Here is a 13,299-nt window from a genome sequence, read left to right on the forward strand (position 1 = left end):
GCGGAGCAGCTGTCACCGGCGGTGATTTCACTTTCGGCCCCACGGCTCCCCGCGCACCGCCGCAGACAGGAAGCCCGGCCCGAGCAGCGAATAAACAAGCAAGCGGCGTAAAACTCAGAGAACTGTCAAGGAAGGAACTGCAGGCGCCTGCTTTTTCTAACGGCTTGGAGAGGGGCAACGTCTTAGCCCGTTTTTAAAGCGCGGAAAAATAACAAAATAAAAGAAAAACAAATTCCAGCTGAGGCTAAACACTCTTGGGTTTTTTTTTTTTTACATAAATTATGTTATAAATTGATCTTTCTCCCCGACACTCCTTTGATTTACAGCTCACTGGAAGTATTGTACACTTTGGAATGTGACAAAATGATACCAGCAAGTCTCTTTAGCAGACTTGCTTTACAAAAGTCAATAGCTTTTCTTTACAGAACTTAGGTTAGGATCCTTCCGGGTGAACAGAAAAGTCGAGATAGCTTTAGATGGACAAAATCACAATATATTTATTACAATATAATATATCCATATATATACACCACATAACATACATAATAATAAATACAACTACATTTGAGAGCACCGTGGTATTTGCCCTTCCTTTATAGAAATTTCAGCAGTGTATATGAAAAAAAATTAAAAACATATTCTTGTAACCAAGATGGCAAGAAAAAAGGTACAAAGCACCAAAACTAAAAACACAGCTGTATTTTTAAAGATTTTACTATAGATCTAAAATGAGCTCACACTTAAAATACTGTTTTATTGTACTTGGGCTTATATCTGATGCTAAATAACCCGCCCCAGTATAGCAGTAGTAGATGAGACTGAACAGAACTACTATGGTATGATGATGTTCGGTTATGACGGTACTCCATCCCGCTACACATCCTACCACGTGTCTGAGATGGTTTTCTTCTGTACGTGGAAACAGGAAGGCCGTTCATCTGAATTCATCATCAGAATTACGCAGATGCCTTGTTTCCACTCATCAGTTCGGCCCTCCATTCTGCATCTTGTTATCACCGTCCAAAAATCCTTCACCGGCGAGCGCGTTTTGTACGGAACGAACGCGCTGAGGACTCCGGGCTATCGGTGCGCCGTTGTCAAAGACGGCATTTTAACTTCATGTGTCGAGTTTCTTTTTTTTCTCGGTGCTCATTTCAATCTTTTTTCTTGCGTTCAATGAAATGCTGCTTTGTGCATTTCGAATATTTAGCGTTGACTGTCTTAATGGTGTCCAATTAGTTCCACAAGGCGCACCCCAATGGACGGGCGGGCCTGCAGCCTGATTACAGTGAATGGTGGGTATTTCCTGTGTTTAAACTCACATATGGATCGAGTAAGGCAGTGGCAGCCGGACTACTGTTTCTCTTCACTACATCTTCATCGCTTTCTCTTCAAGGCAACACTCGGGCTTTTTTCTGTTGTTTTGCTTTGTTTTCTCTGGCCCTGCCGTCAAAAAAGCGAGCCGGATTTCGGCTCGCGGCATCGGTGCCGACGGCCAAAGAGAAGCCCCAGGGGACGAGTGCGGTTCAACGTACTCTAATCCATATGATGGCCCAAGTGCTGAGCCACTGCTGCTGACCCATCGCTGCAAGACACAACTCTTCTTGTGGTTCTTTGCTGTTGTTTTATTTATTTATTTTTTTCCCTTCGCTTCCTCGGGACGTACGCTGTAAAAGAGCGTAACGGTTCGAAATTCAGCGCGAAACGCGTCGCGCTGCGATGAAGTCCGTTTTCCAACATGTACCCTCACTGCTCAGAGCGTTATTGCTGCATCTCGGAGACCCTTTATCCTCATTAAATCGCAGCGGGGTGTTTAACCGTATCTTTCTGCTCTGAGCGCAGCGATAACGTCATCGTGTAATAAAACCAGTTGTTGCTAAGAGTCGTTACTAATTCATAACCTGGTTCTGGTTCTTAGTAAACAACTGTTTTTATTACATTCACTCATGTTTCATTTTATTCGGTCATGTTCGGTCAGTTTTTATTACATTCATCAAAAATTCTGACATTGTTGACACATTAACCAGGTCTGTTAATGCATGAACATGATTGAATTTTCTCCTCGGAACACATACTGGATTTGCCAGAAAATGGAAATGCTGGAAAAAGGTGACACGTTAACCGGTGTTTAATTGTTTTTAATTACTTTCGACTTTTTGGTCGCGTGCATCATTATTGCTTCGGGAGCTGAGACGTATTTACGTTGCTTTTCTCCAAGAGCGAGTACAATAAACAAAAGGTAATGTGGAGCAGGCCTGGGGCAGGGAAGGGCTAGTTGTGTATCTGGGGTTTGCTCTGAAAGGTAGACGTGCATCGAGTGCACTTTTTATGCTTACAGACACATCTGCAAGCTCACAGGGTTTTTGGAAAACATACTCGCAAAGCAGTGAACCATATAAACCGTAGTGTAAGAAAAAATACTTTTTCTGTGTTTTTTCCAGTATCCTGTGAAATGCTTTGTCCAGACAATGTTTTTCAGGGCAGCTGCTGTTAAACACAGAAACAGTAAAGGAACATATTTCCTGTTATAAACAGCAATGAGAAAAATTTTAAAAAATCAAAGGTTTGTCTGGGCTTTATCTCTTGCAAACACAGCGAAAAATATGTAAGACTACAGATTGCAAGCAAAAATAGATCAGTTTAATTTCAGTGAAACTGGAGGAAATCATAACAACAATAAATAACATTTTCATTTATTCACTTAATATTATAGTGAATTGAAAATGATGAAGACAATTTAGATGTGCTTTCTGTATTGTGCGTCACATTGGGTAAACTCCTTATTGTACAACACGTCATGCTTAACACAGTCCCACAAAAATCCTTACACTAAACTATATAGCAAAACTACATAACTTTCAAATCACTGCAATGGCAATTACCCACATGCATTAAAAAAAATATTTATACCCATTTGTAATCAAACAAAATTATGCACTGTGTTTATTCTTATAATGCATTGAACTTGGTGTAATGTCACCACGTAATAAGGAGAAATGTATATTTAGCAGTGATTTTGTCAAGTTTGTCTTTGACAGCATTTTAAATATGGAGTGAATGGTTAAGTTTAGTTTCACAGCTTTTTCAAGATTGTACTGTACTAGAGATCATACCTTCTCACCTTATAGTACAAGAAAAATTCTTGTTTTTTGGATTATAATAATTGTTTCTCAGTTTTTTAACAGCTACGTTTAAACTGCAAATCATTAAGTGCAAGTTTGAATTTTTTTTTTTTTGGTCTAAAAATATCAATTCCCAGGAAAAAACGGCGGTATGATAGCAGGGTCCTAATGCCTTGCTTTTACTTGCATAAGTTGTGACAGAAGCCACTCGCACAATACTGTGGTTGCAAATTAATATGTAATGTATAATTAATACATAGGAAATAATGTATAATTGTGTGTTGTGAACATTTTGCTGCTAGTTTGCAGCCCAGCGATACAGCCGAGCTCACGACAGAGTAGACCACTTCCCATCTCATGTGCGCCGAAAGCAAACGATATGGGTTACAGTCAGAGCCGTCTTGTCAGCTCCAATTCCTCACTCACACACATTAGACCTCAGCGCCCGAGAGCTGGCAAAGAAACATGGCCAGAGGAATTTCTAAGCCGACTTTCAGACTTGACCTCAGCTCAGGGGTGCTTCACACCGGTGTGTGGGACCGCTCCTGGGGGGGTCATTATGTCAGGACTGGTCACCATTGGGAACTTTTCACACTTCACATTTTATTGACTTGTTCTGGGCTCATTCCTGACTCTGAAATTGTCAAATACCCGCTGGTGTGTTTTTCAGCCGTTTGCTGAATGAGGGTTTCCTCCTCCTGTTTTCGGTTTAGGGTTAGGCACACTTTCATCCTTTTGAGTGCCCCTGTTCTTCAATGGCAACCTCTGTTTCCAGATTATGGGTTATTAATGGCTTATTAATGACTTAAGTGCATGTAATAATTTGCAAAACATGGATCGCGCCTGCCTATCAACTCAGTCGTCTCTTAAATACTCAGGACGGTGAAATATCAATTATTTTCAGTGTTAACAGAAACTGAAATACACAAAATACATGGAATAAACTACAGACATTTAAGCATTGGTAACAGAAGAAACAAGAGCATTCTGTATGGAAGAAAAAGTTCCCTATTTTACAAAGCCATTCAATTTCTTTTTTGTTAGTGTGCCTGATTTCCTCATTCTTCTACCTGCACAGGTACTGTGAATAGCCTGAAGAAAAGGGTCAGGATGGAAAAAAAAAAACAATTTCCACCATTTTATTTGACTCTCAATAGTTGTACACGAGAAGACAATGTGCTTTTTTACCCAGGTGGATGTTGTCTCATTCCACAGGTAATATGAGAGGACTCTAATGCAAAACAATTGTTAGAAATATTAAATGCAGCATAAAACGTTCTTAAGATTGTTTGTTGATTCATTACGGTTACCGCTTCCTTTAGCCACTTTACGTATACCTGAGTAATATATATAATACACACACATACACACACACACACATTTTCAGAACCGCACATACAAATATATGTATAGTATATATCTATATACTGTATATAGCGACACACACACACTCACACACACACACACACACAAATATATTTTTACAAAGAACAGATGTAGTTTAAGGTCCCTAAAAGTTGAATGAAAAAATAACTTATTTAAGCGTGAGGTATGACCCCGCACTGGTTGTTAACTATGAATTTCATTACGTGAAAAACATGAGAGCATTGTTATATTTTACTGTGCCGAATAAATCACGTGTTATAGAAGTGCTGAGAATAAGAGGGGCTGCAGACCGGGGTTTTAGTGGCAGTTTGAGCATTGAGGGGGCCACCCGCCCCAGCCCCCACACACCCCCTCCAGACACCCTCTCCTGATGGTGACCTGATCCAGCCCAAGGAAGTCCCCAGTGGCACTGACAGATCCCATCAATGAACGAGGAGTCCCAAGTCCACTTCTCCTCCATCACCCCGGTGCTGCCTGCATCCACACCAAGCCTCCGCTTGCAAATGGAGTCTTTTTTTTTGTTCTAATAACTCACTGAAGGTGGCTTTCATATGGGGGGTCTGTAATGGAATACTTTTTTTTTTTGCATCACCGGGAACATGAAAACACGAAACAAAGTTATTGATCACAGAATCCGCTGTAGGAAAGAAATCAAATATCCCTTAGGTTTGTTTGAAGTTACAAAAATGGTTACAAGGGTGTTTATCAGCGGCACTTTGGGATCCCCTGCATGCCTTCCTCAAACATACATGGGAGGAAGTGTTATTTGTATTGTTAGATTTGCTTTAACTCCCATCTTAATTGCATCTGCAGCTAAACAGATCTCACAATAATGGCCTTTGCAGGGAGAATTGCAATCATCTTTGGAAGGCTGCAGCATAATGGCTAAACCTAATTAATTTAATCTTGTTGTGTTCCATTATGGCTGCACTTTATCATTTCCACAGATGGAGCATGAAGAAATTAAGACTGTACTTTTTTTCTTTTCTTTTTTTTTTTTTTTTTGCCAAAGGCTTCTCACTCCCTCGCTCCTCTTTTCTTCTGAAGAATTATCCTCAGAGACCCAGAGCTCTGCAATACTGCATGTGTGCATTGTTATCTTCAAATGAAATGTTATTATTTTGCGTTCAAAATCCGCTCCAGAATATTCGTGTCATACCCTCCCCTAAATATTCATCATTTCTCAGAATTGAATTACGCGGCTATATGCTCTACTTATTATTGGGGGGGGGGGGGAATGAAAAACATTCCAGTGTGCTCCGCAAATTTTGTTATTGAAAACCTGCGCAGTGACACAAAAAGGACGTTACAGCTATATTTTGGGTCTTTTGGCAAAAATTTACCTTAATTTCCAATTACTTGCTCTCGGTTTGCACTAAGAGTATAAATAATTTTCATTTTAATTTTTTTATAACACCAATTACCCGATTTCACTTGCGCACATTGATACAATATAAGTCGCATGTTAAAAAAGTGTAAACAAAACACAAGATTCATGTACAGTTGAAAGACTAGTAGGTCCCGTGTAATACGAACGACTCCAAAGTGAGTTTTTTTTTTTTTTTTTTAAAGAGTTCATATATCAACAAGATTTTATCACTCCTCCACAGGAAATTCTTGCAATAAGTGTGAATATAACACCAGACTTATTTCGCGCGCTTTCGTTTTTATTAGCAGGTTTCCGCGGTTGTGTTTAGTTTTTATTTTTACACGGATCGGTCCGCATAAACACGTTCAAACTGCTCTCAACGTATATAAATAAAACGTGGAATAGAACTGAACATCCATTTCATTGCGCCAATTTTTTTTTTTACTGGCGATACTGACCATATAAATTTTATTTTGGTTAGGTGAAGATACACTCTGGGCTTTTATATTTCGTTTGTAATATTAAAATGTATTTTTAGTAAAAATCCTGCAGGGGGCGTTTTACATATCAGCTAAACATAATGGAGCTAAACAGACGCAACACAGACAGCCCGGCATGATTATTATTATTATTATTATTATTATTATTATTATTATTATTATTATTATTACTACTACTATTCGGTCGGTTACCTTAAGTCATTTGTAAAGTGTATATGTTGTAAACTGTAACAAAAATCTAGTGGTTTTAATGACAATTTCAATTAAACCATTTGAAATTAAATAGAAATATAAAGGCATTTTAAATATATACTTGTTAATTTTTTTTTTCAAATTAGTCTATAATTTCGGACCTTGTCATTTAGTTTTTAACTATAATTACGCAGCATCTTTATACTTCAGTACAAACATTAAATGTCAAATTTTATTTTTATTTTAATTTCAACAAGACTTAAAATAAATAAAAAGAGTGGTTGTCCTTTTTATAAATTAACCGTAAAGACGTTGCTTTCTTATAAAAAATATGCAGAACTTTTCCGTTTTCCAAGACCAAGTTCAGGGCGATATTCTCTGTCATTTGAAAGTAAATCACGGAGTTCACGTCAGAGTTTGAGCCAAACAAATACATTTCGACATTCAATAAAAAAACGTTTCGAAAAGCAACAGAAACGAAATTTAGAGCAGAAAGTTATCCACGGAGGAATTGCAGTTTAACTAACAAAAAAGTTAAAACATATGATATTGTTGATTCCGCTGGCGAAATGCTGACACCCAAACTGACAGATCTCGTAAAGAGCGTAGAACAAAGTATTTCTACAGTTCTACAGGTACAATTTTGTTACGTCAAAGTTAGATACTGTCAGCAACAGAAGAAACGAAATTAATCACAAAGAAATGCGTTGTATAGCTACAAAACTCGGCCATGTACATCAACGTAGAGAGCCACGCGGGGTGCTACTGTCCGTGGGGGGTAGAGGTGGGGGGTGGCGAGTGGGGGGGTGTATATACAGAGCGTTCACCGCGGCGCCAACCCGTCACAGAACGGTACTAAGGATTAGCTAATAAGGAAAATGTAAGCTATGTCAGTCACACAATCACACTGTCACTATACCATCATTCTTCATAAATCACTGCATTTATTTACTGTGGATTGGACGTACATCATTCTGTACTTCTCTGCCCGACTAAACACAATACCCGAAATAAAATATATATGCTTATTGTATCATATTTATTTCTAATAAAACTCCTCTGGGTATAAAAAATAAAGATACTCGTAATCTGCTGACTTCACCGAAAATCGAAGAACAGTTTAATTAGAGGTATTTTTCCCGTCCAAATCGCATTGCTGAAACGGTCGTTGAGACCACGAAAAAACGTGGAAATGCAATTAATAATATCTGTTCCAGCCTCGGAACCCATCGCTCGGTCAAAGCTGATTGAAAGCAATGGTGCAGCTCGCGGCGCTCCGCTAGGGCGGGCGGACGGGCAGGCGCGCGCGCACGCGGGAGCCCGCGCAGCTTCTGCGCGCGTTTTGCCCGTTTACACCGGAGCCGCGCGCTGCGTCCGCCCCCAGCAGCCTTCGTCCTCGCTTTTTGCGAATATAATTTGTACGAAAGACACAGCTGACCACTTCCAGTACATTTTTATTAATATACAGAAGACATTCGACACTGAGACCGACACTCTGCAGTCAGTGAGTATGTTTTTTTTTTTTTTTTCTTTTTTCGAGGTTCGTTGGTCGCTTCCAGCGATCACCTTTTCTCCTACTTTCTCGTAGTTTCCTAGTCTGTGCGGGAAATAGTAGTGAAACACTACACTGGTGGCGTGAACTCTCCGCGAGAACTCTAATGACAGCCGTAACTTACGGAAACGTCTTGCACATAAATATCTTTTAAAAACGCGGCACCGAGACTTTCTTTACTTATTTATTTTTATAGACATGTCTGAATCTTCGTTTCGGGCGGGACACCGCCGGTCGTTCACGCGCGCTCACCGCTCTGCTTTGCGTTTCGCGGGACTCGAAAGGTATCTCGCGCTCGCGTGGGGGACACTTGCGCGCCTGTGTCACGCGGACAGGCGCGAGCCCGGGGGCGGGGCCTGGGCCGTCGCCGCGAACATTCTTCACTTTGCAGTTCGTCAAGTGTCGGAGTCGCTGCGTTTCATCGTCAGTATTATTATTTAGATGCTAAAAATTTATATGTGCGCACAGTTGAATAATTTTTTTTAATGAATTCTATTTTTGCATCCTGATTTATCATGTTTAACTAACTTCACAGCGAAAGTTCTTCAGAATTTAGCCTAACAAAGTGTCACACTGAAGACTGTGAGGGAAAATCATGGCCTCCTCATCATGAACTTGGAAAACTGTAGGAAACATCACACACTGAGGAGAAAACACACATAAAGTGGCAAATATTACTTCTCTTAGCCACTCAGTCTATGTGTTTCACACAAGACAAGCATCAGGGGACAGACTTTAAATTAAATTTTGAGCACCGCCTCAAACTAGTACTACTAGTAGTTCTGAGGCATCCCTTCAACTTTGACACCTAGGTCACTTCCACACATTTTCAACCAGATCAGTCAGAACATGGTGTAAGGCCTTCATGTTGAAGCAGCACTTAGTCTTAGAGAGGTTGGTTGGTTTCCTGAAAGTGCACACACACCAAGAGATGCTTAATTATGTTGTAGCGAGGACTAGCTACATCTCTCAGTGTTTGACTCGTATAGTATAACACCGCAGTAGTGTCGTCATTACAAGATGCTTTGAGGTTGTTATTTGTTGTTCCAATGAAGAAAAGGTCTGTGTCGTGTGTGCTGGAAGTGTTGGAATTTGCCTCCTCTATTTTCATTCAAGTTCATTGCTTGGTTCAATGAAGAAAAGGAAAGGGAGGGGGTGTATGTGAGGGAGAGTGAGTTATTTCAGAAAGCTTGTGATTCCAGAGTCCTTCGTTCAACTCGAATGCTCTGGATCCAAATCAGTCAAAGATGAATATGCCAAAGTTAGTCACTCAAGGCATCCAGTTCAACTGATTTTGAAATAAGTATATGTGTAAAAACAGAGGAAAAATCCTCATAGATTTTTAGGAAAATAACATCCTTAGCCTTAGGGTAGCACTTTAAAATATGCATGGATTTTTTCCTTTCATCCTGTCCAAGCCTGCAATCATATTTCTTCTCACCACATTTGACGTTGATGGATCGCACTTTCTCTTTTTGTGTAGTCCGCTGCTGGATGGAGTGTAATACAGTACACTATAATAATACTAAGGTACACATCTTAACAAACACATTAGTGTTTCAAAATAAGCTTCCCAGCTCTTTCTTTTTTCTGTTGATTTCATGACACAGACTGTGTCTTAAACTGAGGCCAAAGGCTTTTTTTTTAAAAAAAAAAAAAAAACATTATTACTAGGTGCAACAGAAATATTGCATTGTTGGCAAAAGGAGTATTAAGAAAGGAGAAGTAGCGGTCTGCAACTTGGACAGTGACATTCCCACCATTTGTACATTTGTGCTTGTCACACAGTAAGGGAAAAGCCAGTACGGATCTGACTCAAAAATCATTTTTTCATGACTGGGCCTTCATCAGCTTCATCAGGTTCCCTTGAAGTGTAACACAGAGTGTTCTGAGTGGAACTATATTTACGTATTCCATGTTGTTCAGTTGTTCTGTTAAAATGGGAGTGAGCTGGTGTTACTATGCCATCACAGTCAGCCAATGAACATGAGGGTCCATGCGGACAGCCCTACCGCCTGCTGCTCCTCAAATTCCTCCATTTACCAGACACCCGCCCTATTTCCGCCAGTGCAGTTGGGCTCCCCTCATGGGGTTGGGGGTACCGCAGGGGAGTGTCATCCTTATCCATGGTTTGCTATTTGGCAGGTATGCAATTTTAAATCTTCTCTCTTGTTTCTTGCTCGGAAGGGCGTCGCCAGTGTCTAACATCTTTGTAGAGCCAGAAATTCCAAGGTCAAAAGTTTCGTGGTGGACCTGTGGTCTTCGAGCATGCTCTACATACTATGGGAATGAACAGCCTGTGGTTGTCAGGGAACGTTGCCCCAGTCTGTGGGTTTCCATTCTACAGAGTATTGAGCCACTTGTAAGGTTCTCTCAAGTGTACTGAAGGGGTTACACATTGATTCTGAGGTCCAGACCTGGGCAGTGATCACATTGGTACCATCCTCTGCTGTCTCTCATGTTTACTTAAGTTGTATGGCTGTAGTTTGTCTCCCAGAAGAAATTCTGGACACAGTGTCAGAACTCCCCTGTGGACTTTGCCAAACAGAATGGTAATGTTTCAATCTGTGAAAACCTTTGCCAGACACAAGGTGAGGTAGTTGAATTGTATTTATAGAAATGGGCTAATTTATGCAGATTAATTACAGGTGATGCCAGTCTCTTTTTAAAGGATGGTAAAAAAAATAATGGAGGAGCAGCATAGTAGCACATAATGTAGTACTGGTGCCTCACAGCTCCTTTGTAATGGATTTGGATGTAGGCTTGAATCTGGTGCTGTCTGTGGAGTTTGCATGTTTTTCCAGTGTTTGTGTGTGTTTTGTCCAGGTGCTTTAGTTCCCTCTCACAATCCAGAGATATGCATTTCCGCTGAGTGTTTGACTCTGAATTGCCTGTAATATGTGTTTGTGTGAGAGACTGCCTTGTGATGGACTGCTGTGCCATTCAGGATGTGCTGGGCTTCACACCCTGTGCTTTAGGGATAGGTTGTGGACCACTGCAACCCTGCAGTGGACCAACAGGTATTGATAATCAGCAGTTGGATAATGGAAACAATACAATACATTTACATAAACAAATAGTATGCCTAAAACAGCCTAATTTCATGACCTAACATTAATATCACTGCGTTAACAAAACTTCATTCTCTTCTCTGATACCTGTACCAGTAAAGATTGTCTCTTTCTGTTTGATGACTGTACCTGTAATGTTTGTGTCCTCAGAATCCAGTTTTCAGCCTTTCAGTCTAGATGTCTATACACAAGGTGGTTGTCAAATTTGTTTCTGTCAGCATAATTATGTCTTGTATACCTTTATATTACATTACTGCACATTGTGAAATCCAGGTGTCTGCTAGGAGTGGCGGTGTTTCCCGAAGGGCTTGAACTAGTAGTGTCACTTTTTTATGTAGACATATTGACACTGCCCCAGTGCTTAGCGGGCTGTAGCTGACAATGTTCCACATTTACATTTACTGTACATTTACATGTATTTGTTTAGCAGACATGTTTCTCCAAAATGACATACATCTCAGGGAAAAATACAATGAGTGCATTACATCAACAGATAGTACAGATAGGTCCATCTGTTGTCTTGGTGGTTGTGTCTTGAATTTCCTTCCGGCATCCTTGTGTAATTCATGCAGAGGCCACTGGCTGTTCTCACACGATCTGCTTAGTAGAAGTTATGCTTGTGTGTTTTCGTACTCAGAAGGAGTGTGAGTGGATGTTATAGATTATTAATTTTTCTGATACGTCTCCTTTAAAGCCATTTCATATTTGTGTGCTAACCTACTTCCAATGGTACCATGATGATACTTGCAATGATTCAACTGCAAAAATGATTTTGTTTTATTCTCTGCTGCAAAATTATTACATCTGTCACTTTTTACAAAGCAACTTAACACTGTTAAGCTACTTACAATTATTTATTTATTTACATAGCAGGGTAATTTTTACTGTATCGATTCAATTTGAACCCGGTTCAAAGGTCCAACAGCAGGAGGTTGGATTTAAACCAAGTCTTGATGGGTCTTTTTGCAAGGCAGTGACACTAACCACTGCACTACCTACTGCTTCTAGACTGTGATATGAGTTTGCTTTTCTTTTGTTAGTCAGATAGATGTGGCTTAAAGATCGCAAGATGATGTCAGGTGGAACACCTCAGAATAATCTGTGGAAGATGGCATACTTGCAGTGAAATTTGTATCAGGACCAACACTGAAGGAGATCAATTTTCTCTTTCCTTTGTCATTTCAGGTGACCAGGAAAGAGTTGACTTCAGGGGAAACAATTGCACAGATTTTTGTAAGTAGCAATACATTTTATTTTAATGTAATTTAAGATAAGGTAAATGCTGCTCCCAAGGCAATTGAAGGAATTTTGTTTGAATCTGATTAAAGTTTTCCAACTTGTTTTGTCTGAAACAAGTTCTGTAGAAAACAGCTATAATCCCCTCTGCATGTTCTGAAAACATTTGCCAATCAAGTAATCATTATATAGCTCCCAAGCTGCGTTTACGCTGAGGACCTGGGAACCACATGGCAAGTTTCACAAGTGGTAAACATTACAAATGACACTTTTATTGCATATATTCATTAGTGTATAAACCTTTCACTTCTGAAGTGATTTTTTTCAGTAAGGATGATCTCATGCAAATTCTTCCTCATACCCTTTCATTTTAAGTTGTTGAAATTGCTCATAAAAAATCAGTCAGATAGAGGGGGGCTAATCGTAAAGACAGCTGAAATGAGATAAATGTGGAGGGCTGTGGGTCACAGAGACACTGCTGGACAGAGTCAGACCCTGATTCAGTCTGACCACCATAAGTGTGTCCTCAACTCCAAGCAATGAATGTATGAAACTCTTTTTTTTTTATTGCTTACTGTGACTTACACAACCATTACTATTTTTTCTACAACCCTTTTTGGTCAATTTGATGACCACCAATCACTTAACAACATATATTTGCAAGTCTGTGGTCACTGGATACTGTCAGGGGCTTAATTCAAGTCTCCCATCACGAAAAGTGTTCAGTTACACAGAATGATATGAAACGGTTTTTTGTTGTATGTGGATACTTTTGACTTTTTTTTTCCATGGTATATTATTAATGTTTATACAAAATGCCTTTCCTTTGTCAATGAAGTATACTGTATTTACATTTTGTAAATGTAAATGG

The 13,299-nt window shown here is 39.7% G+C and overlaps 1 protein-coding gene across 7 annotated transcripts in view; it reads left to right on the top strand.

Moving 5' to 3' along the window:
* Positions 1-7,928: 7,928 nt before the first annotated feature.
* The window catches only part of eya1 (EYA transcriptional coactivator and phosphatase 1), an 81,680-nt gene continuing 76,309 nt past the window's right edge, over positions 7,929-13,299 (top strand). For 6 of the 7 annotated variants that reach the window (XR_001966216.2, XM_018754268.2, XM_018754270.2 and 3 more), the window contains exons 1-2: positions 7,929-8,077; positions 12,378-12,425. The gene's annotated coding sequence lies outside the window, so the exon portion shown is untranslated. The remainder of the gene's footprint in view (positions 8,078-12,377; positions 12,426-13,299) is intronic. The other variant, XM_018754269.2, reaches the window with a different exon arrangement.

The sequence above is a fragment of the Scleropages formosus genome, chromosome 9 (assembly GCF_900964775.1).
Source record: "Scleropages formosus chromosome 9, fSclFor1.1, whole genome shotgun sequence".
Lineage (NCBI taxonomy): Eukaryota > Metazoa > Chordata > Actinopteri > Osteoglossiformes > Osteoglossidae > Scleropages > Scleropages formosus.